The following is a 24,494-nucleotide window of genomic DNA, read 5'->3' on the forward strand; positions in this document are numbered from 1 at the left end:
AACTTGCAATAAAGTCCAGTTATGTGCAACTTTTCATGTCCTATTAAAGAAATTATATTTTATTACTTTAGGTAATAATTAGTATTTTAATACAAATATATATTTAAATATTTCAGCAGAAGGTTTTTTAAGCAGTCTACACCTCTGGAGAAGATAAAATCCAAATAGAATTGAAAGTGCTTATTTTATTTAGGCCAACCCTTATTTTCAGCAAAGGATCATTTTCAACAAGAAGCAAAGATTCCATCATAGTATAGTTGGTATTCCTGTTTCTAGTATACTAAGTGGATTAACTGGGGTCAGTTATAGAATAGAGAGGGGCCAGGTGTTGATGAAATAAATCCACACAATCAGAAATGGCCTACCAAATCAACGAGGGAATTGAACATTTTCTTCCTTCCTTCCTTTCTTTTTTCCATCCTTCCCTGTTTATTTCTTTTCTTCCTTTTTTCTTGTTTCTTTCTTCCTTTCTTTTGCTTGCTTTCTCCTCCCTTTCTCTCCCTACCTTTTTCCCCTTTCTTCCTCCTTTCAACTTTCTTTTATTTCCTTCCTTCCTTTCAGAAAGAAAGGAAAATTCTGGTGTAAAAACTTTGTTTATGTATGAAGATCTAGACCTTAACTCTAACTTCTAGTTTTAGGGAATTGCAGAGTTCATTGGGAAGTCAAATGACTTGCCCATATTGAAACAGATAGTATGAGTCAGAAACATGACTTGAATTCAGGTCTTCCTGATTCTGTGACCAACTCCTAATCCACTGTGTCACATTGTCTCCTATTGATATCCTATTGATAATCTGACAAGTTGTTTTTTCTTCTCTTTCCTTTTAGTTGCTTGCTTTGTCTGAGAGAGTTCCAAATTAGTCATATTAAAGAACTAAAACAATAAAGAAAACTTGTCTCTACGTGTTACTTATATTTGAATTTATTTTTAAGTCACTTTAAGCTGCATAGTTATTTTCTTTATTCATTCAATGAGTATTTGCTGATTGCTTAATTTGTCCTTATCAAAATTCCAAGATCAGGGGTAGCTAGGTGGCGCAGTGGATAGAACACCGACCCTGAAGTCAGCAGTACCTGAGTTCAAATCTGGCCTCAGACCAAACACTTGACACTTACTAGCTGTGTGACCCTGGACAAGTCACTTAACCCCAATTGCCAAAAAAAAAAAAAAAGCCAAGATCAAAAGAGAAATCAAATGACAGAAAAAAGCAAAAAACAAAATAAAACCCCAAAACAAGGAGTCTTTAAGGAGTTTAAAATTTAGTTGGGGAAACAAAGAAAAGCAAAAAATAAAATAGTCAAGGGCAATAACTTCAGTCTTGAGTTACTGTCACCATTTGCCACCTCTCATCTTACTCTCATACTTCTAAATGGAGCTAGAGGCATTCACACAGCCCTACCACTGACTAGATTCACCATAAATTTATGTGCTCTTTCTTGAATCAGCTTCTCATTGTAGAAAGGCTTTATTCCTCTCTAATTGATTTATTATCTCACTTCCTATGGAAAATATTCCAAATTATCTTTTTTCCTTCTTCTTCAAATCTTCTACAGATAACTCTTCCCCCATTCTCCTAGCTGAGATCCTTGATTCTCACTTTATTGAGAAATTCAACATCATTCACTTTGAGCTTCCACTTCTTTCTTTCTCTCCTCTTCATTTCAAAGTCCTTTGTCATTAGGGTAGTAATCCTATAAATATAATTTCAGAAAATTGATCTTGTAAATCATGCTTAATTTTTTTCAATGAAACACTCTCTCCTCATTTCCACTAATCTTTAATAATGAGGTAACTCTTCTCCTTGTCAGGAGGGATTATCAAGACCAATCCCTCTATGTATTTTTTTTAATTATTATTATTCCATCCCCTCCCATCTTTGTCTTTGGTTTCTTTTCTATGGCACTCAAATTTTCCAAAACTTCCCCCATCCTAAATCAAACAAAAGAAATAAAGTTCCTTCATTAGATACTATTATCCCCTAAAACTAGTCTCCATCTCTCCTACATTTCTTAACCAGACTCATAAAAATAGCTCTTACTGTCTGTACTAACTGTCTCCATTTCTTCTGCCCTCCCTCATTCCTCAACCTTTGACAATCTAGTCTCTAACTTTATCTAGCAATGGAAATTCCTCTCTCCAAATTTACTCATTATTGGGAGGCAATTTGTAAAGTGGAAAGAGATCTGAACTTGAAGTCACAGAATCTGCAAGTATGGAATTCAGCTTTATTATATGTGAAATCTTAAGCAAGTCATTCAACCTCTCTTGGTCTCAGTTTTCTCATCTGTTAAATGAAGGGATTAGATGAGAATAACCCTTTAATAACCCTTTAAAGTGTGAGATATATGATCCCATGATCTCTTTAATTGTCAGATATGATCTTTTCCCTGTCTTCTTCATTCTCAATTTACTCAAATCAATCTTATTCCAATTACTGTTCATTGATGTTCTTTCCTCTCTGGCTTTTCATGATGCCATTTGCATCTGGTTCTCCTACTTATCTAAGCACTCATTTTGTACCCTCTTTTGATAACTTATCATCCACATTACAGGATCTAACTGTGGTTATTCCTTTAAACTCTTCCCTGGGTTTTTTCCTCTTCTTTCTCCACACTCTCAGTGATCTCATAACATCCAATGGATTTAGTTATCACCTTTATGTAAATGCTTTTCAAAGCTGTATATTTACTTCCAGTCTCTCCTCTAAACTTCAGTATAACATTGCCAACTACTGAACTTTTCAAACTGGAAATCCCAGAGAAACCTCAGGCTTGAATTATGAAAAACTGAATTAGTTATCTTTCTTCCAATTATCTTTCCTCCACTAAACTCTCCTATTTCATTGGAGGTACCACTGTTTTTCTGGTCTCTCAGGTTCATAACTTTTTCATTGTCTTCAACTCTTCACTCTTCTTCATGCTACATGTCCAGTTTTCTTGTCATGCTCTTTCTATCATCACACTATCTCTCACAACTAGCCCTTTCTCTATACCAAATAATCATCACCATAGTTCTGGACATCATCACCTCTTTCCTGGATTATTGTAAAACAAAAACAAAAACAAAATGCTAAGTTTTCTCCCTTCCTCAGGTGACAACTCACTCCAGTCCATCCTTCAGAGTGCTACAAAGGTGACTTTTCCCAAATGCATATCTTGCCATATCACCTTACTATTTAGTCAAAGTTTGTGATTCCCTATTTCTTCTAGGATCAAATATAAAATTTTCTGTTGAGATTTTAAAGCCTTTCTTATCCAAACCCAAACTATCTTTTTCATCTCATTATACATTATTTCCCTTTATGCTCTTTGTGATATAGCCAAACTGGCCTCTCTTTTCCAACATATAACAATCCATCTCACATCTCCATGCCTTTGCCTAGGTTCCCACCCCCTGCCACACCATTGCTACTTCAATACATAGAATGAAATCCTTTCTTGTCTCTGCCTCATGGGTCACCTTTTTTCCTTTAGAATATATAGTAGAGGCACTGAATAAATTATTTTTGATTGATGCAATTTAAGAATCACCTTCTACATGAATCTTCTTCTAATCCCCTCAACTACTAATGCCCTCCTCCTACTCCCTTGTATTTATTGATATTCTTCCTCCTTATATGCATTCTGTATATTTTTGTTTATGTACTGAGAATATTTTTTATTATTTTTATTTGCATCCAAAGTGCCTGACACACTGTAGGTGCTTAATAAAATTGTTTTCCATTGAATGATTGATTCATTGATCAATTAAGCAAGAAAATTCCTTGTAGAAAAATATTATTCAAAGATGCTTAGTAAGTTTGAAGTCATGGAAATGTTTGGATTGGTGGGATTAGTCAGAATGTTACAGAAAGTTTGACAGCAAGTAACTTTGACCTTTTTTTTTGCATTAATTGATTGTTCTGGCCAACTAGATTACAATCTACTTGAGATCATGATTATGTCTTATTTTTCTTTTTTTTCCCCACAGTTCTTTATATATCATAATTAATAAGATACATTATTCTTCATTAATTGAATGTGACTTTTGATAAGATTCTTTTCAAGATGATAATGATGGCCATATAGGAACCTCTCAATCACATAAGCATTGGAATTTCACATTGGACAGTCTCATTAATAGCCATCTAATTCAATTTGTAACTCATAACACATGGCCATAACCATACAAACATTATTACAGACAAATGATCCTTCACCAAGGCTTAAATATTCCTAGGGAAGCATAAATACCTATTTTATTAGATAATATATTTCTCTTTTCAAAGAGTTCTGTCTTTTTTATTTTAAACTAAAATTATTTCTTCTTATAACTTTGAATATGAGTGTAGTTATGCTTCCTGAAGTGGCATAGACAATTTGAATATTTGAAAATAACAATAAATAAACAATCCCAGTATTTGGGTCTCTAGGATTTTCCTATTGTTTATAAGTGAATGCTCCCATGTAGGATAATTGATATTAAGGTCAGAAGTGACCCCAGAAGTTATATAGTCCAAATCTCTTGTTTTACAAAATAGTAACTAGGACTTAGGAAACTCAGTGGCTTGCCCAAGATCACATAAATCAAAAGCAAAAAAAGGTAGGAATCGACCTTAGGTCATCTGACCCCAGAGCAAGTATTTTCCTCATAGATCATAATTTTTAGAAATTTTACTACATCAGTTTTTGAAGTTAACTACAATACCCTTGTTGCACTAATATAGATATGTAGTGGACCTAGTCATCAAGGTTAATGAATCTTTCTACATTCATCAGTACAAGAAAAGAAGCAAAGATAGTCCAAGGTGGGAGTAACACAAGACTGAGGCCTGGATGGGAAAAATTAGTTATAGGGTAAGGTGGCAAGTGAGAAAAGGACAGTATACATTTGAACTCCTTTGCTCAAAATGACAAAAGTTGGAGAGTAGTTAGGGCGGGGTGCCAGCCTAAGAAAGAACTGAGTTGTATGAAGAACAGGATTTCAAGGCATAGTGAGAGTTAGAATGACAACAGATTATTTTCAGAAATAGGAATTTTAGAGTTCATGAATACACAAATCAAAAACTTGTAGATGATGACAAGATCAAGGTTATGACCATCTCTGTGAGTAGCTATAGTGGAGTAGAGGAAAAGCTCATGATTAAATGATTAAGTTCAAGTCAAGAACCTGGAATATAAGTTGCTTGGGAGAGTACAAATAAGCATTTTGAAGTGCCCTAGTATAAAGGCAGGAGGAGATAAAAACTATGAATTAGGAACTTGTCTCATTGAGAAAAGAAGGGTATTTCCTGAAGGTTGGTTGAAAACAGCTACCAGAATCTTGATTGATTAGTAAATACTGTTAACTAAAGACCCTGCAGCTCATTAATGGACCTGAAATGTAAATAGAATCCAATACACCATTTAAAAACTTATATTGTCTCAGAAAAACCTTGTAGGGGAGAGAAGATCACACTAGGGAACAGAGAGGAGAGAGAGTTCTCAGCTGCTCAAAGGGGAGTGGAAAAAGAGATATAGTTTCTTGTGGCTTTCAGGTGGGGAGTACGGGTCAAGGGAGAGAGCAGCTATGGACACAATAAGCTAGGCAGTAGAATGTTTAGAAAGTCTTAAACAAATTCTTAAATCTACAGGTTCTGCTCAAGGTTGCCCTTGAGCTCATCAAGGCTGGTCCTGTGGTTTCTGGTAGGTATAAGCATCTCCAAATTTGGATAGAATTCACCCACAAAAAATCACTGGTATGTCAAGCAGTTTTGGATTAGAGAAGACTTTCTGAATGGCTAGTGGCTGTGTACCTAGATTGCTCTGTTCCCCTGTGAGGAAGGAAATTTCCAACAAATAATAGAGTCATTACAGAGCCCCTATTAATTATATAGATTGAGTGACAATCCTAGGCTACTGAGTGATACTGGTAGAGGAAGAGCCTGGAAGTGGCTTTGGGGAATAAAACTTATACCAAATCACTTATCATGTTCAGTGAATCAGAAAGTAGATGCGATAGTGCAGTGTTTAAAAGCATTATCAGGAAGCTATATTATCAGATGAAAGTCAAGTCTCAGTGAATGCAACAAGATGAAAGAAGTAAAAAAGTTAAAGTTTTAAAATAAAAACAAATTTATTATAAAAGAGCACATTAGAAGTGATGGGTGCTTTTAAAGTGGGAAGTTAAGGGTAGAGCCTAGATTGAGGGAGTTGGAATAAGGGAGGGGAAAATGAGGGGGATAAAGTTATAGATAAGGCAAATGAAGAAGTTGGAGTTATAGAAGTCCAGAGGAAAAAAAAACTAGAAAGCATGATGGACTAGATAGCTCATGAAAGCTAAGATGTTTCTCACCTTCCCTGGAAGGTACTTGCCTCACTACCCATAAAGCTCAGGTAAGGTAATTGGAGCAGCAACATGATCTAGCCATTTCTCAAATGTCTTTATTATCATTTCAGGTGATATTGACATTATTTTCCACACATGATATCATTGAAGAGAGGAGGGAAAATGTCATGAGTTGGTCCTACCAGTGCCTTTTAAATTTTATGACCTTGGACCAAAACTTTTGTTGTTCCACCCTAGTAGCATCTTTTATTGAGATTATCAGAGACAATGTCACATAAACTTCCCTTGAAATTTCAAGGAAAATATAACTCAAGTGTTTGAAGAGTTCTGATGGGTAAAAGGCATTAGACTTGTTCTATTCAGTCTGGAATGGCATAACTAAGGATAACAAGTAGAAGAAAAAAAAGAGTCTGCTAAACATAAAAGAAAAATCCCAAATGTTTTAATGTCTCCTTTTCCCTGAGGGTGTTGAAGTTGAGGATTACTAATTGATTCTGAGAGATATTCTAGGGAGGATTCTTGTTGGGATCCATGTTGGATGACATTAATTTTAAGCATAATTGAACTCTGTGATATTGTGACTTACTTTAATTAATAGAGGTTTGTGTGCCATATCCTGAATAACTGATTTTAACTATATGTTCTGGAGGTCAAAGGAGCTAGGATTAAAATTGAGAATCACCTACCCAGCCAAACTGAGTATAAGCCTTCAGGGAAAAAAATGGATACTCAATGAAATAGAGGACTTTCAAGCATTCCTCAAGAAAAAACCAGAGCTACTTAGAAAATTTGATTTTCATATACAAGATTCAAGAGAAGCATAAAAAGGTAAAATAAAAGGAAAATTGTAAAGGACTCAGTAATGTTAAACTATTCATATTCCTATACAGGAAGATGATACATGTAATGCCCGATAATATTATCATTATTATGATGGTTACAAGAAGTTTACATAGGTAGAGGACATTGTTGTGAGTCATTTAAGTTGATATGATCTCAAAAAATGGTGGGGCAGCTGAGAAAGAAGGATGTACCGGAAGAGGGAGAAAGGGAGAGGAAGAATGAGGAAAATTGCCTCATATTTAAAAGATACACAAGAAAGTTTTTTTTTTAACATTGGAAGGAGAAATGGTGGTGGGTGGGCAATGCTTGAGCCACATTATCATTTGAACTGGTTCAAAGAGGGAAGAATATATATATACACATTCACTTTGGGATAGAAATCTGTCATATGTAACAAGAAAATAAGAGGGGAAAGGCAGGTAGGTAATAAGAAGAAGGGCAGATTAAGGGAATAAATAGTAAGAAGTACTGGGGACTTTTGAGGAGGGAGAAGGTAAACAAAGAGTGAAAGAGAAGGATAAACAGAAATAGGATGGGAGTGTGACATGTAAAAAGTTTGAGAGAGAATTTCTTGGTAAGTAATAATTTTATTAACAATGCTAGTATTTTATTAATAAAAGAGGTCAATGGCACTTCCAAATGCAAAAGACAAATCATGGTAATAGGCTCACAGTTTATATTCCCTTGAAGAGTGGATATTCCTGAACAAGGTGATCAACTCTGATTGATGAACAATTAATGAGAAAAATGAATATTACAATGAAGGTGGAAGCATTTTAATGAGGAGCTGGGGAGTACACTTCTAAATTGATCAGTCCTGGGTGATCTAATCAAAGAATTTTACCCACCCAACCCTGAGTAGATCACAATGGACTTCCCTACCTGGGTGGAGTCTAAACAAGATTAAGAAAATTAATCTAGCCCCTTTCATGCTTCTGCACCACTTGGGTGAGGAGCTCCAGTCTCTGGCTTCCTGCCACCACCACCACAACTGTTGCTTTCTCTGCCGCCAGCCCAGCTCTGGGCTTGCACCGCCCGCTAGCAGCACGCCATCCAAGGGCCAGTCCAGTCCATCCAGGTCTTCAGGCAAAAGAAAACTGCCACCACTGTGGCCCACTGCAAGAGAGGCAATGGGCTGATCAAGGTGAATGGGTGACCACTGGAGATGATTGAGCCTCACATCCTGCATTACCAGAAATATGTTGAGGAGGCCTCCAAGAAGGAAATAAAAGACATCCTTATCCAGTATGATTGAACTCTGCTGGTGGCTGACCCTCATTGCTGAGAGTCCAAGAAGTTTTGTGGTCCTGAGGCCCAGGCTTCCTGCCACAAATCCTATCAATAAGACAACTGCTGGGATTGTGGGTCTTTTTGCAATGAATTTGGTATATGACCTTTTCAAAAAAAGTCTCATCCATTGGCTGAACTCTTAAGGAATCTGAGCATTGGCTAGACTTTAAGAATCGTAGCACCTTAATGGAGGCCAGATGGACCTTATATACAGAAAGACTGTGGGAAGGATCTAGGAGTGGCCCAGTAGTTTGGGGTGACTGGAGGAGGGCCTATGAGAAGGAGTATCTTGATGGGAGCCAACAGTAAGCCGGGGTGACTGGAGGAGGGGTCTAGGAATGATCTTGATGGGAGTGACTAGGAGGTAGAATGGAGTTTAGATAGAATCAAGGGTGAGAAGTGGCCTGAGTCCATCCAGAGGCAACAACCAATAGAGGGCTGGGCTAAATTAAGGGAAACAGAGAATTGGGAGATTGGGTATAGGCCAGTTGATAGGGTTCTAGCCTCAGGCAAACACTAGAAATTTCCTTGATCAAGTAGGAGAATTCAAGGAGAGTCTGTAGACAAATGGGAACCAAATTCTTTTTTGGGGTGAGGGGCAAAGATCTCATCTTGGGCCCGTACCCCATCAGCACAGTATTCAAATTCTTTTTTTAACTTTTTTAAAAGCTTTTTATTAATTAATTTATTTTTAGTTTTCAACATTCATTTCCACAAGATTTTAAGTTCCAAATTTTCTCCCCATCTCATCCCTCCCCCCACCCCAATATGGCATGCATTCTGAATATCTCTTCCCCTAATTTGACCTCTGTTCTATCTTCCCCCTTTCTCTTATCCCTTCCCCCTTCAATTTTCCTGTAGCTCAGGGTAGATTTCTATATCCCATTTCCTGTATATCTTATTTCCTAGTTTCATGTGAAAACAATTTTGTTTGTTTTGAAAACTTTAGGTTCCAAATTTTCTCCCTTCCTCCCTTCCCACCCACCCTTATTGAGAATGTAAGCAACTTGATACAGGTTATATATGTGTAGTCATGCAAAACACTTCTATAGTAGTCATGTTGTGAAAAACTAAGTATATTTCCCTTCATCCTATCCCACCCCCATTTATTCTATTCTCTTTTGACCCTGTCCCTCCTTAGAAGTGTTTGCTTCTGATTATCCTTTCTCTCAATCTGTCCTCCCCACTACCATCTCCCTGCTCTCTTGTCCCCTTCCCCCCATATTTTCCTATATGGTAAGATAGATTTCCATACCCAATTGAGTGTGTATGTTATTTCCTTCTTAAGCCAAATCCAATGAGAATAAGATTCACTCATTCCCTCTCCACCACCACTACAAACTCCACCACGCCAGCTCTCCTCTTCACCCAAGAACCGCTGCCCAGAACTATGACCCAGATACAAGCAAGAGCAAGGAAGAGAACCCTGCACCAGTGAAGAGATCTCTGCAATCCTCTGATCAGCCACTCTATTCCCCCTCAGTCTGTGAGTCAGAAGCTCCTATGTTACACACTGGTACTGGGACTGGGACCAAGCTTCTTTCTTACTGAGGTCACAGACTTTTCTTACTGACCTTCTAAGTTGTCTTTGGCACTTGTGGTTTGAAAAGTCTTGAAATTGCCCCAGCTGCCTGTGATTCAGTCCCCTGAGACCTGCTCCAGGTTCACTGAGGCCTGTTTTGCCTGAGCCCCTAGGCTGAACTGCATTCCTCTCCCAGCCTGGTGTGATATACTTTTTCTGATCAACCATCCAGGTTGTCTTTCATTGGAAATTTTTCTGTCTTTCTGTGGAACCTGCAGCTTTATAACCTGTTTAGAGCCATTTTTACAGATATTTGGAGGGGTTTGGGGGAGAGCTCAACTAAGTCACTGCTTTTACTCCACTATCTTGGCTCCCCATCCAAATTCTTAAAGGTAAAGTTATATATGTTATAGGAGATCATAAATAGTAAATTTGTATGAGTGAGCATCTTCTCAGAACTCTCTTAATCTAATCTTAAGTCAATTAAGAATGAATTTAAGTGGAAGAATAGAATTTCAGAATAGTTGAATATAAAAGACATCTGGAAAACAAATTGAATGGGAATAGAAAGGAGTATACCTTTTCTCAACTGTACATGGAACCTTCACAAAAATTGACAAATATTAGAGCACAGAATCCTCCAAAACAAATGCAAACAAAAGCAGAAAATTTAAATGCACCCCTTTCAACCTCATTGCAATAAAATTATATTCAGTAAAGGGCTTTGGAAGTATAGATTAAAAATAAGTTAATTGGAAATAGAATAATCTAATCCTAAACAATGAATGGATCAAAGAATAAGTCACTGAATCAATAATTTAATTAAAGTTAATGCCAACAATGATACACTAAATTTGTGGGATTCAGTCAATGATGTACATAAAATAAATTATATATCTCTAAATGTTTATTTCATTAAAAGAGAGAGTAGAGCAATGATTTGCACATGTAATTAAAAAAAAAAACTTGAAAAAGACCAGTTTTGAAAACCTCCAATTAAAAACCAATGGAAAAATTCTGAAAATCAAAGAAGAGATTACTAAAATAGAAAGTTAAAACAAATTTTAGTATTAAATAAAAACAGAGGCTAGTTCTATGGAGAAAATAATAAAATAGATTAAACCATTTATTGATTTTCTTAAACAAAAGAAAAGAGAACACCAAATTGGAAATATTTGGAGTAGATTTTCAAATAAAAACTAAACATTAATTCATTCAAATATATATTTTTTGAAATATAGGTAAAGAAGGAGTCACATCAAATTCCCCCTCCAATACAAATATGTTTTCGATATCTAAACCAGAGAGAGTAATAACAGAGAAAGAAAACTATAAATTTCCCTAGTGTAAACTTAAATAAAATGCTAACAAGGAGATTACAGCAATATATCACAAAGATCATACACTATGACAAGGTAGGATTTACATCAGGAATGCAGGGCTTTTTCAGTATTTGGAAAACTATAAGCATAATTGATTACATCAATTAAAAAACAATAACAAAATTCGTATGATTATATCAATAGATGCAGAAAAAAACTTTTGGCCAAATACAATATTCATTGCTATTAAAAACATTAGAAAGCATAGGAATACATAGAGCCTTTCTTAAAATGATAAGTGATGTCATAAGCTAGAAGTTTTCCTAATAATATCAGGGTTGAAGCAAGGAAGTCCGTTATCTTTATTATTATTCTATATGTTCTTAGTAATGTTAGCTGTAGCAGTAAGACAAGAAAAAATGAATAAAAATAGGTAATGCGAGAAAAAGACTATCACATTTTGCAGATGATATAATGTTAAACTTAAGAGAATCCTAGAGAACGAATTTTAAAAATTGAAACAATAGCTAGTAAAATTGCAGGATATAAAATTAATCCACACAAATCATCAGTATTACTATAGACTGCTAAAAACAGCAACAACAACAGCCAGGAAGATACAGAAAGAGAAATTCCTTTAAAAATATGTGCAGACAACATAAAATTCCTGGAAGTCTAACTTGCCAAGTTACACAAAGGAAGTATATGAACACAATTACAAAGCACTTTTCACGTAAATAAAGACAGATTTAAACAATAGGAAAAGTGTTCCTTGTTCATGGGTAGGCCTAGACATTATGATGAAAATGACAATTCTACTTAAATTAACTTACTTATCCAATGTCATACCAATCAAATTACCAAAGGATTATTTTATAGAACTAGAAAAAAGTCACAAAAAAATCATCAGGAAGAAAAAAGGTCAAGGATATCAAGAGAATTAGTGGGAAAAAAATGTGAAGAAAGTCAACCTAGTAGTACCAGATTTAAAACTATATCACAAAGGAGTAATCTGGCACTAGCTAAGATATACAGGGATGGATCAGTGGAATAGATTAGGTACACAAAATACAATAGTAAATGACTATAATTACCTGATGTTTGATAAACTCAAAAGATTCAAACTTTCATTTTAAAAATTCATTATTTGACAAAAGATGCTAAGAAAACTGGAAAGCATTTTGGCAGAAACTAGGCATAGACCAACATCTCACACTGTATACCAAGATAAAGTAAAATTGGGTATGTTTTACGCAAAAAGAGTGAAATAATAGGCAAATTAGTGGAGGATGAAAACATTCCCATGTTAGACTTATGGTTAAAGGAAGAGTTTATGACCAAACAAATGATAGAGAAGATCATGAAAGGTAAAACTGATCATTTTTATTTCATGAAATGAAATGGAAACTGAGGGAAAATTTTTGAAACAAGTTTCTCCGATAAAAATTTAATTTCTCAAATATATAAGAAACTGAGCCAAATTTATAAAAAAAAGTGTGTTTTGTTGATAAATTATCAAAGGATAGTTGCAGGCAGTTTTCAGAAAGAGAAATCAAAACTATCAATCACAAGAAAAAATGTTCTAAATCACTAATAATTAGACAAATTCAAATCAAAACAATTCTGAGCTACCATCTTACACCTAACAGATTTGATAACATTAGAAAAAAGGAAAACTAAAAATTCTGGATGGTATGTGGCAAAATAAAGTCACTATTGCACTATTGGTGGAGTTGTGAACTAATTCAAACATTCTAGAGAACAATTTGGAACCATGTCCAAAGGACTATAAGCCTATGCATATTCTTTGAACAAATAATACCATTACAAGGTCTGTGTCCCAAAGAGAGTTTAAAAAAAAGAAAAAGGATGCATTTTTTTTTTTTACAAAAACATTTATAGCATGGCTTTTTGTAGTGGCAGAGAAATAGAAATTGAAGAGATGCCTATCAATTGGGGAATGGCTGAACAAGTTGTGGCGTAAGATTGTGATGGAATACTATTTTGTTATAAGAAATGATGAGGGGGGATAGTTTCAGGAGAAAAAAAATCCTGGGAAGATATGTATATGTGTATACATATATACTATATATATATATATATATACACACACACCTATGCATACACACACACACACACACACACACACACACACATATATATATATATATATACTATTGCAAAATGAAGTGAGCAATACCAGGAGGACATTCTACACAGTAAAAGTAATGTAATGATGATCAGCTGTAAAAGGCTTAGCTACTATCGATACAATGACCCAAGACAATCCTAAAGGACTCATGATGAAAAATTGCTATTTGCCTCCAGAGAGAGAACTGATGAACTCAGATTGCAGACTGAATCACATTTTTAAAATTTTTTTCACAATGTAGCTAATATGGAAATATGTTTTACATGACTTCACATGTATAATGTATATCATACTGCTTTCCCCCTCATTGGTTGGGGTGGTTCTGGAGGGAGAGAATTTGGAACTCAAAATAAAAAAAATAATATTGATTTGACAATTAATAATAATTAGTTAATATTGATCCAATTTAGTAGTGTCTGGATCAGGACACTGATTGGTTGTTCTTCATTCTCAAAGGGGAACAAAATGATAACACTATGTTAGAGGCAAGTTACAGTGTGTCTGACTATAGTTGATCAGACCAATATGAGCTTGGAATGTTCTACCACAGGTATGGCACAAACAGTTCATGTGAACATTTGGGGTGGAGAGGTCTAAATTTGTGCATCTTGAATTTATTTTAAGCTTCTTTAATTCTGCTTTGCTCATAGAGCACAACACCTTCTCTGATGAGGGCATGCCATCCTAGGTGGTCCTGTGCCAGTATCTCCCATGCCACACAATCAGTTCCAGAGTTCTTAAGAGAAACCTTGGGAGTGTCCTTGTATTGGGGGAGCTTGCCCTGTGTGAGTTCTCTATAAATAGTATTTTTCGCAAGCAAATGTTTGGCATTCAACAATGTGGCCAACTCATAGGCCTTGCACTCTATGCAGTAGAGTTGAAATCTTTGGCGGTTTAGTTTAAGAAAGGAACTTGGTGTCTGGTATCCTATCCTGCCAGTTGATTTTCAGAATCTTCCTAAGACAATTTTAATAGAAGCAATTCAGTTGCCTAGCATGACACTGGTATATCATCCACGTTTCAGAAGCATACAACAATGTGATCAGCACAACGTCTCTGCAGACCTTCAGTTTGGTAGCCAATCTATTATTTCTTCTCTCCCACACTTTTCTTCAGAGCCTGCAAACACTAAGCTAGCTCTGGCAATGTCTGTGTCAACCTCATTATCAATATATACATCCCTGGAAAGTATACTGCCAAGGTAAGTGAATTTATCCACAGAATTCATAAGTTCTCCATTTGCTATAACTGATGCTTCCCATATGGATGGTGTAGTGGTTGCTGATGGAGCACCTGTCTTTTCTTTATGTTAATTGTTAGGCCAAAATTAGCACAAGTAGCAGAGAATCGATCCATATTTTGTACATCTCAGCTTCTGAGGCTGCATTGAATGGACAATCATCTGCAAACAAAAAATTCTGAGCTAACACTGCTTCTACTTTAGTCTTCACAGGTAGCCTTTTTAAGTTTAAGAATTTACCATCAGTGCAGTAGCTGACCTTGATGCCATGTTTGTCCACATTGAAGGCATTTGACAACATGGCTGAAAACATCATGCTAAAAAGCATGGGAGCAAGGACACAGCCTTGATTCACTCTGGTGGTGACTGGGAAAGCACAAGAGCATCATCCACTACCCAGAAGTTGGGCAGGCATGCCATCATGAAATTGATGTACTATGATCAGTAAAAAGTACTGATGAACTTCTCTGGACAACCAAATTTTGACATAATTTTCCATAAGCCCTCACAGCTAATAATATCAAAGGCCTTGGTCGGATCTACAAATGCTGTGTACAGATCTCTGTTCTACTCCTGGCATTTCTTCTGGAGTTGTTGGGCAGCAAATACCATAAGGACCATTCCTTGGCCCTTTCAGAAACCACACTGGCACACATCTGAGGTCAATGACTATCTTTCAGGTGAATGATCAGCCTATTAAGGAGGACTCTGGGAAAACTCTTGCCAGCAATGACTAAGAGAAAGACTCTCCTGTGATTGTCACAAGATAATCCATTTCCTTTGTAGAGATGGCCAATGTAGGCATCCTTGAACTTTTGGGTGATAACTCCCTCTTTCCATATAAACCAGAAAACTTCAGTCAGCTTTTGTATGAGTAATGGATTCCCCCCCCTCCTTGTAAATCGAAGCTGGAATAGAATCAGCACCAGGTACTTTTGACACAAAAGAAGCCTAATGGTATTCAAAACCTCTTCTTCAGTTGGAACTTCAGTTAGGGAGAGATTGACTTCAACTTGAGGTAAACAGTCAAGGGCTTCAGTGTTGATTGATAATAATCTGTTAAGAACACTATGGAAGCGTCTAGCCCATCTCTCCAGGATTATGTTCTTATCACTAATCAATGTGGTTCCATCAGCACTGAGTAGTTGAGATGTGCCATAGGTCTTTGGCCAATAAATAGCTTTCAGAGAATGATAAAGTGCTTTGGATTGTTACTATCAGCATAAAATTAAATTTCATCTGCCTTCTTACTGAGCTTAAAATCCTGTATCTCCCTAAGCTTCATTATGTACACTTTATTTTTGATGGAATTAAATGCTACCTTCTTAGGGATGGATGAATTATCCTGCTGGTAAACCCTGTGGAATTCTCACTTTTTTTTCATTTAGCAGCTTCTGAATTTCCCCATCATTTTCATCAAATTAATCATTGTTTGTGAGTGTTCTGACCCAGATGAGAAAATGCAGTGCTGTATACCAGATCTCTGAAACCTGCCCACTCCTTTTCTGCTCTACTGTCGTCAATTGTCTGTTGGCTCAACTTTCCCTCCAAGGTAGCAACAAACTGTTCTCTCTCAGAGAAAAGCTGTAATCTGTTGATATTACTTCTTCTGGTAGTCATTTTGTCTTGGGGCCACCACTTTTGTTGAATGCAGATATTTAGCTTGGAGAGGATAAGTGTATGATCAGTTCATTACTCTGTGCCACACATTACCTTTGCCACTCTCACATCCTGTCTTTTCTCCTTACAATAATATAGTCTATTAAATTTCAATGTTTGCTGTAAGGGTGCATCCACAGAATTTTATTTTGTTAAGGGAAGACCGTGTTGATGGTAAGGTCATGAGATGCACAAGTCTTCAGTAGTAAGTGACCATTGTTGTTGCTGTTTCCAACTCCATTCCTCCCAAAGACTCCATGCTATGTCTGGATGTGTTTAGCATTAAAGTCATCCAGAATTATGAGCTTATCCTCTTCAGGCACATTGATGATAAGGGTCTCCAGGTCCTCATGAAATTTTTCTTTAACCTCATCCAGGTTTGTCATGGTGAGAACATTGGCACTGATGATGGTAGTGTGGCATTTTCTTACTAGTGGCAATTGCATTGTCATTAGCCTGTCATTCACTCGTTTTGGTAGGCATACAAGCATGTTGACTAGATTAGTTCTGATTGTAAAACCTACAGCAGCTTCAAGGTTCTCCCCTTCACTGAGATCATTCCAAAAAATTGTATGTCCAGCTCCAACTGCAGTAAGTGGTCCTTAATTTGCTAGCCTTCTTTTTCTTAGGACTGCTATTTGAATGTGATATCTGATGAGTTCTCTAACAACAAGGGCTATTCATCTTTCATGTCAACTGGATTTTGTGTTGTATATAAATGTGTGCACGTTCCATGTACTGATTATGAGTGGAATCATCTTTGCAGAAGTTTTTGTATATATATAATATATATATATATATATATATATTTGTATTTTGACCACAGGGTGGGATCCCTGCATGTCACAGTATTCAGGCCAGGGTTGGGTAAGCAGACAATTTTAGGGCACCTTTTCTAGCCCATTCCTCACACCAGGAGGCCAGCAGTGTGATCCTTAAAAGGTTGCTCAAACACCCAGAGGCTGCCAAATCCCATTGCTGTTTTCAGTGAGAAGACACGGGCCACATGTGTGCAGGTTGTGACTGCAGCTCCCAGTGTATCTATTCCTGACTTTGAGATAGGTAAAAATAGAAAAGTGGTGTTGGTGATGTCTTTTGATTCATGCATAAATTGGTTTGAAGTGAGGCAGGCTCTAAGTGCTCCACAGTGTTTGCCTCAGCTGCCTTCATGGCCATTGAAACAAATTGCTCTCATCTGCCCATTCTACCAGTGGAAACCTTCACATGGTTGGGTTAGACACTCCCCTAACTCACTGATGGGTTTAAGACCCCAGTTTACTGGGGTGTGGCTGCTCTGCATGCTAGAGTTTCTTGGAGTCACAGGTGAGAGTGTTAGGTGGATCAGGTGAACACCAAATGTAGAAAGCAGTTGAGAAAAGGGCTTGGCAACCATCATGTCAGTAGTACTAGTCTTCCCTGAACACCCCAGTATACTGATTATTATTAGTATTGATGGCAAGGTATGATTGACTTTAATTGATGTGTTATTTGAATTGTGATGCTAGTTCAAGACAGATCAACCTCAGAAAGTATAGTCAGGGTTACTAATCTTTGAGGCAATATAAGCAGCCTTGTTAAAGCTTTGTACAACTAGATAACCCAATAATTCTAGAATTTTATTTTTGTTTGGCATTGTTTTCATTTAAATTTGGTTATAAAATTCTATGAAAGTTATAGATGCACATGTTAAATTTAAGTGGTCCTCAACATTAATCTAGGAAACAAGAGATATGGTATACAAAGTTTTATCAAAACAATTTTTATCTCAATATCTAGCCCCTTAGGAAAAGACAATCTGTTGTACAAGCAATTCTCATAGTCTTCCAATATGAAAACTCAGTTGTACCCTTCTAAAGGAATATATGCTAATCCTAACACTCCAGAGTTTTTAAGTAAGGATTACTTTTGGTATGAAACTGGACCGTTAGTGCAGAGTTAATATTGTATTTAAAAACAATACATACCAAGAACGCTATTGCCAAAATGCTCCTGTAATGATTTAACTTACAGAGACTAAAGTAAGTTGTCTATCCAGATTCAAGTAAACAGCAACTTAATTGACTAATTATTTGGTAGTGGGAACACCTAAGGCTAGTTGTAAGCTAATGAATCTAAATTGACATACAGTGTTGGGAAATCATGTAGTTAATCAGTGCAATATATAGCTTAACTTCCACAATAACTGTAATTAGTTCAAATTTCCCTTTGACATTATATTGTGGAAAACAACAACAACAACAAAAACTTCATTTTAAAGATAAACCAAAGAACCACAACATGTCTCATATGTCTTATGCTTCATTTTGTAAAGCATTTTGCAGACACTCTTCAGTTACTCCTAAACACCTAATTCATTGAAGAATTTCCTTTCTAATTCATCAATGCAAATTTAAGTTGGCCAAAGCAAACTAACAAAGTACTATTATATTCTGGTATTAAGAAAGAGAAATTTCAATAAAACTATTGAAACACAAAAAGTAAATTAATAAATGATGATAATAATAATAATAGTTTTTTAAGTCAGCTGGTGATGCAGTGGATAGAGTGCTTGACATGGAGTCAGAAAAAACTGAGATCAAATAAAAATTTGAATAGACTCATGACAGAAAGTTGTGTCATCATGGCACTGCTTGAAGTATTTGAACATGCTGTATAAATTAATCTTTGTGTGAAAGTTAAACATATTATGATACACATTTACATTTTGGTAAGTATAATATAATTAGCCTGTTTCAAAAAACAAACACCCCCTCAAAAAAAAAAAAAAAGCAACCCAACTCTGAAACATTTTAAAAGCCAAAGTAAGTAGGGAACAATTACTGATATTTCAATGTTTTCAACAATTTAATGTAATTTCACTAAATGTTTTGTTGTCTCTATTATAAAAACTGGAATAATTATATTTGCAATAGATCAAACACATAGAATATTTTTGACCTGATATTTCTAATTTGTTAAGGTCATCTTGGAATTCTCTATTTATGTACTTATTGATATCTTTGGCCTCAGTGGTTTCTATTCTTTACATTTTTCCTTGGTGGAGGAAACAAAACAGTTTATTACAAGATAGAGAATAAAAGAGAAATAAATCATAATTCTAAAATAAAGTCAATATTTTTCCCCAAGTTTCCTCTAATTTTTATCCAAGTGACCAGTTTCTGTTGGTTGGTGACAAACAAATTTAAAATAGAAGCTACTCTTAGTGATTCCTCCCTATTTTGAAGGATAGAACTATAATTAAATTGAATCAAGGAATTAGTAACTCTTTTGCTTTGGGTTCAGAGGATAGCCCTAGAGATGTTTGGAAAATTAAAGTTATCCATTGCTACTATAGTTTGCCTCTGCATTAGGTTTCTGGTTTGTGAAAACAATTCACATCAGCTCAACCACTCCTATTTTATTTCTTATTTAACCATTGTTGAATGATGACTCACCTAACAGAAATTCGGATGCATAACATCACTCTGTGGAATGAATACAAGAAGTTTTTTTTCACAAAAGATCTAGTTTCCCTTTCTGGGGGCCATTTCCAGTTGTTCTGATCCATATCTTGCCACTGAACCCAGATGGCTTCATAAAAGAAAGCAAGGCTGGTGATTTTGCACAGCCCTCCCTCACTTAAATCCAAACCACTTGAAAGCCATGGCATCAGCTTCCTGATGTCATGGTTCTCTTTGAGAACAAAGGACAAACAACAACAGCTTCCCTTTCTGTTGCTCTCTGACTGGTCAGAACTTCCATTTCTCCTCAGTGTCTTCATTCTCCTAACCTTCAGCTTCCTGACATTTATTATTTCCCTATTTATCTTTGTATCATTTTCATCTTTATTTTCTTCTTGAAACAGTTCTTACATTCCTTCAAGGACTATTGTTTTCTCCCTAGTAACCTATAAAGTAGAAAGGTATAACTTCAGTCATTCCATTTTCTCCTTTAGGAAAAAGGTCAACTTTTGTATTGTACATACAGAAGTGTTACATAGTTCTGGAAGAAGTATGGGCAAAATGTACTATTTGGAGGTCAACACAAATTCTTTTTGCCCTTCATAGTTGCTTGAAGCAAGATTAACAGTCATTTATCTTATTTTTCATAGCTCTCTTGTTTCATCCTTATGGCTAACGACTATGACAAATGGCCATTTTTTGAGACATAAGACTCCAGACACACCTCATTTCAAACTATGGCTTCTATTCATAAACTATCCTCTATTTTTCTGGACACTAAACTTTTTGGATCCAATTGGAGGCGGAGGAGAGGAGCGCATGTACATATGACATAAGAGCTTAAGACAAAGGAATAAAAAGACACATGACACATTTGAATTATCTGATGAAATACTGGATTTATCTTCTAATTCCATGAAGCACCATCACTCAAAGTACCCTATTTTCCTTTGAGGTTCATTCGATGGAGATTTATCATCCTATTAAAATTCTAGTAGCTGTTATCTAGCTAGTCCACTCACTTTCCTTCCTCAATGAATTCAGTGGTTATTTCATCATCTTCTAATTTAACACCAATCTGGCCCTCATGTAAAGAGATTTTAACATACATACTGATAGTCCTTAAAACAAGCTAAATCTTAAATTTCTTAACTTATTTATTTCCCATGACCTACTTCTATATGCCACCTGAATTACACATGGAGATTGTCTTACTCTTTTTTTTTAAGGCAATTGGGGTTAAGTGACTTGCCCAGGGTCACACAGCTAGTAAGTGTCAAGTGTTTGGTCTGAGGTCGGATTTGAATTCAGGTCCTCCTGACTCCAGGGCCAGTGCTCTATCCGCTGTGCCACTCAGCTGCCCCCCTAGATTGTCTTACTCTTGATCATGTCATCACCCACCTCCATGTTCATTGAACTCCAAATTTCCTTTACCTACTCATATTTTATTCTTTCATCTTTTCCTCTGCTTTTAGAACCCAACCATATTCTTTGTACTCACTGTGATCTCCTCTCCTCATACCTCCTCAATTCTTTCTGAAACTATCACTCCTCCATTAGCTTCAATCTCCTTTCTTCATTATCTTTATCCCTTAGTGAATGAGTTCAACTCTACACTATTCCCTTAATTCAAGCCTTTTGCCCTCTTATCACAATAATGCCTGTCCAAGCTCTGACTTTGGTTTCCTTCCACTATCAGTTGCCTTGACTCATTTTCAAGTACTGCTGAAGCAGCCTGGAGAAAATCACACAACCATGCTTCCTGGCTCTACTACAAATTCATTTTACATAAACTCATATGGGTCCTTGCTTCAGCAAGGCAATCTTTTCATATTTCATTAATAAAAGCATTATCTCACTCACCACAGCTAGTATTTCAAAACCTTTCATTCCCCTCAAACCTCCTATGGCAACCTCTCTCTTTTACTCTCCCAGCTGAAGATCTTGCTTTATTTTCACTAAAAAAATATTTTATTTGTGAAGAGTTCCTTCTTCTCTCTCTTTCTCATGTCATATCACCCTGACTTCATTTCCATCCTCTTCTGCTTCTTCCCTATCTCACATTAAGAGATGGCTCTTTTCCTTTTTAAGGCAAATTCCTTTGCATACACATTGGATGCTGTCCTATCCCATTTAGCAAAATTCCACCATCTATTGATCCTATTATCTCATCTTCAGTCTTTCATTATTTATTGTCTGTTTTCCTGATGCTTATGAGTACATCCATAACTTCTCAGTTATTACTGTGGTCCAAATCCTTATTGCTTTATGCCAGGACTATTACAATAGCCTGATGATTGACCTTCTGGCTTCAATTCTCTTTGAATTCCATTCAGTCATCCACTCAGCTACCAAAATGATCTTCCTTAAGCACAAATAAATAAAATATCTTCATATGAGGGCCACATTGGTGGTAAATTAGAAGATGATGAAATAACCCCTGAAGTCATTGAGGAAGGAAAGTGAGTGGACTATAGTTAGATAACAGCTACTAGAATTTTGATAGGATGATAAATCTGAATTGAATGAACCGCAAAGGAAAATAGGGTACTCTGAGTGATGGTGATTCATGGAATTAGAAGATGAATCCAGCATTTATCAGATAATTCAAATGTGTCATGTGTCCTTTTATTCATTTGTTTTAAGTTCTTATGTCATATGTGTATGCATTCCTCCCCCCCCCCAAAAAAAATTGGTTCCAAAAGGTTTAGTTTCCTTACCATATCTCTCTCCTATGCAATGGAATATACTTGCTTCCTATTATCTATAGGTGTTGCAGTTGATAGAGAACAGGGCTTATAGTTACGAATACTCATCTTCTTGAGTTAAATCTGGACTCAGACATTCACTGTGTGACCCTGGGAAAGTCACTTAACCTTGTTTGCCTTAATTTCCTCCTCCATAAAATGAGACTGAGAAAGAAATGGCAAACCACTCCAGTATCTTTGCCAAAACAAACAAAAAACAAATGGAGTCACAAGGAGCCAGACACAACTGAAATGACTGAACAACAACAAGCCAAATATAAAACCTTCTCTTTGGCCTTTTATATCCTTTAAAGCCTGGTCCTTTTCTGCATTTGCAGTCTTCTTACTCTTTATTTCCCTCAAAATACTTTATAATTCAGTTACACCGTACATTTTATTGTTATTAACCCAGGATAATACATCTTCCACCTTCATGCCTTTTCATTGTCTGTCCCCCATGCCTAGAGTACCTTTCCTCCTTACCTCCACCTCATGACTTCCTTTAAGAATCAGTTCAAAATTCACCTGTAAGAGGCCTTTCCTTTTTATTCCTTGCTCACCTATTGTTAATGCCTTCCCTCTGAGATTATATTCCATTGACCCTATGTTTATGTAGTTATTTACATGTTGTGTCCTCCATTGGAATGTGAACTCTTTTATGGTCAGGACTAAGTTTTTGCCTTTCTTTGTATCCCTAGAGCTTATAATAGTATTGCTACAGTGAAATAAAGACACCATATAGTTATATCCAGACTGTGTGACTCTGGGCAAGTCACTTAACCCCAATTGCCTTGCCAAAAAAAAAAAAAAATTATGGGGCCAAATTCTCATGGACTATTCACATATGGATGTAACAGACAATAAGTTATTTAGCAAGGCATGTGGTTGCAGAAGCAAATCGGGTCCAAGGCTGGTCAGCACAAAGAACCTGAACATTGGTTTCTACAGTTATTACACAATTGAAGAGAGTTAAAAAAAAAAAAAAACAACCAGGATGCAGTGATTAAGACATCTGGTTTCTTACTGATAGAGGGCATAAGAAGACAACTGAGATGAGAGGGAGATAGTCTTGTGACTTTCCTTAAGTTGGGTGACAATTGAAAGGAGAAGTAGTCTTATAACTTCCCAAAAATCAGGTAACATACAAGGAGTTGATGCTTAATTTCACAAAATAGTGGATAAAGGGCAAAATGTTATTAATGCTATTTTAATACAGTAGCAACTACCACATAATAAGTAAATTCTTATTAATGATGAGGAGGCTAGTCACTCTCAAGAATTTAACGAGGTTCCCAAATTAATACAATGTATATGTTGATATTCTGTGACTTCAATATGAAGAGAGCAGCAAAGAAAAATAATAAAAACAGTTTTAGGCCACTGGAATTTGGATCAAAAATTATGCTATCATGTGGATAGAGCACAGACCTTGGGGTCAGGAGGACCTGAATTCAAATCCAGCCTCAGATACATAACACTAGCTGTGTGACTCTGTGCAAGTTACTTAACCCCAGTTGCCTTGCAAATAAAAAAAAAGAATTATGGGGTCAAATTCTCATGGACTATTAACATATCACATGACCACTTATATCTCATTAATACTTTTTTTGTTAGGCAATTGGGGTTAAATGACTTGCTTAGGGTCACACAACTAATAAGTGTCAAATGTCTGGTCTGAGACCAGATTTGAACTCAGGATTTCCTGGCTCCAGGGCTGGTGCTCTACCCACTGCACCCCCTAGCTGCCTCAACTTTTTTTTTTTAATAGAAAACACTGGATAGCATAAGGGAAATAAAATAAAAATTCAAATAAACAATTTTAACAGAGAATCAATGTCTGATTATTTATCTGTGAGTCATTTAAAAATCAGTTGTCTTTAGCAGGGAAGCTTTGAAAGTTATGGGTTTATTATATACTTAAAAAGAAAATGAAACCTGCATAACAGAGATTTGTAGTTTCACATATTAACCA

General features: G+C 36.1%; 1 pseudogene; it reads left to right on the forward strand.

The window, feature by feature from the left end:
- Positions 1-7,310: 7,310 nt before the first annotated feature.
- LOC114036002 lies at positions 7,311-8,495 on the forward strand (annotated as a pseudogene).
- The last annotated feature ends 15,999 nt before the right edge of the window (positions 8,496-24,494 follow it).

This window comes from Vombatus ursinus, unplaced genomic scaffold (assembly GCF_900497805.2).
Source record: "Vombatus ursinus unplaced genomic scaffold, bare-nosed wombat genome assembly UNPS02009573.1, whole genome shotgun sequence".
In the NCBI taxonomy this organism is placed as follows: domain Eukaryota; kingdom Metazoa; phylum Chordata; class Mammalia; order Diprotodontia; family Vombatidae; genus Vombatus; species Vombatus ursinus.